Consider the following 1,927-nt stretch of genomic DNA (forward strand, 5'->3'; position numbering starts at 1 on the left):
TTCACTTGGGTGTCATAGACTGGGGTGATGCTGCAAGTGGCCTGTAGGAGGTGCTGAAGAGAATATCTGAAATACCACCTCTCCTACATTTACATGTTTCCCTGTAGTCCTGAATTAATGGCCTTTGTGATTACTGGGTTCATAGTCCCAAGTCCCCTCCAGTATTTGGGCATCTTAACATCCCTTTGGCTATGAACTGTTGCTTAGAGACATCCAGTTCATTAGCCCATAGACACCCTGCCAGATTCACTTCTTTGTCAAGTTATTTATTGAATGACTCAGAGGCCATTCAGGTCAACGTAAAGGGGCTTTATTAGCAAAAAAACTAAGGATTCAACACTTTAACAGAAAGAAAGGAGCATAAGGAAGTTCTAGGCATAAGTTACTTTCCAGGCTTCCTCCTGACATTCTTCCTGCACTCACGAGACAGAGTAATATCAAACTGAATTGTATTTTCCAAAGTCTGTTCCCAAAGTAAGCAACTAAGGACATAACTTTTATAGTGGTGAATTTGCTAGGCAAAAGGCAAGGCATATTGGCATACTCTTTAATCTCTAAGCCTCTGAAAACCAGTCCAAACCAGTTTCTCAGTGGTACTTGGAAGGTGTCAGAGAAAGTTTAACGCGCTGAGAAAGATGTCGTTCTTAGCAATGGAGGATTCAGGTTCCCTACTATACACCTTGCTGTTAGCTGCAACTTTCCAAGCTAGAGGGCATCCACTAGCCCAGAAATTAGCTTCTGTACCTGCCTCACAGAGTTAATATATTTTACATTAACCCAAGTTAGAAGTTCATCAGCGCTCGCAGTTTTTTGTTCCTTCATTACAAGTAGCAATGGAGGCTTCTGGGAGAGATTTTGGCCAAGATTTTAGTAGAACTGTACAGTTATGATGTAGCAATATATAGAGAAGTGGTTAGCCATGTTAGTCTGAACTCAGGAGGCAGGGTAGATGTGCACCTTTATAGAGTAATTAAATAAGATGTATATAGAGCACAAACTTTTATAACCTTAAGTTCACTTAATCAGATGCTGTGAAAAGACATGCAGAAAGCAGAGTATAAGAAGGAGGGAGCAATATATAAACACTGTAAGGTAGTATAATTCACTATGTTATCAATGGGCTTATAAAACTCAAGCATCTTTGGGATTCAGATACAAGGCATAGTTTTTATAGTCTGTCACCTGTATGAAGTAGTATCCAGATGTTACAAAGTAGCCTAGTGGTTAAAACACTTGTGCATGCTGTGAGAGGATCTGGGTTCTAGGCCTTGTTCTGCCTGAAGGGGTGCCAGGAGAGTGCCCAAACCAGCAAGCTGCAGGTTAAGCTGGGATGTGAAGCTTGAAGCTGGACCACTGTGCAATGAAGAAAAAAGCAGCATGACACTATAGTCAGGTGATAAGGGCATTTCCTTGAAAGTAAGGAAACCGGGATCTCAATCCCCTCTGCCAGGGCAGTTTTACATATTTTGCATTAAACAGTCATTGGATGAAAAATACCAAACAACTGGAGATGTGAGTTTGAGTCCCTCACGTGGAGAAGCCAGAACTCCTGTGGATCGCACTCTTGGACTTGGGGCTTAAAATCTGCTTCCGTTCTTTATGCAACTATGCCCCTTCATGGGTTGGAGCTTCTGAAGCTTTAGAAATCCCTTTGTTCTTCCTGAGCAGTAGAAATCCCTTTTGAGCATTTATGATCTGATCAGGTCAGGTGCCCAATTACAGTTTCAATTAAAGCTTTAATTATTTGATACTGGCATTCTTGGAGAGAACATCATCATACGGCTAATAATAAAGCACAGCAGCAGTTCTACACTTTCAGAGTGAACAGGCTGTTTATGTCATTGCTGGAGGTGAGGACAAAACTAACAGATCCTTGATTTACAAACAGTCTGTGATATTATAAATAAAACATGCAACCATTTCCCTA

The 1,927-nt window shown here is 41.1% G+C and overlaps 1 protein-coding gene across 9 annotated transcripts in view; it reads left to right on the forward strand.

Moving 5' to 3' along the window:
- FARP1 (FERM, ARH/RhoGEF and pleckstrin domain protein 1) overlaps positions 1–1,927 on the forward strand; it is a 319,651-nt gene that overhangs the window by 301,137 nt on the left and 16,587 nt on the right. The window lies entirely within an intron of this gene.

Source organism: Alligator sinensis, unplaced genomic scaffold (assembly GCF_000455745.1).
Source record: "Alligator sinensis unplaced genomic scaffold, ASM45574v1 scaffold1253_1, whole genome shotgun sequence".
Lineage (NCBI taxonomy): Eukaryota > Metazoa > Chordata > Crocodylia > Alligatoridae > Alligator > Alligator sinensis.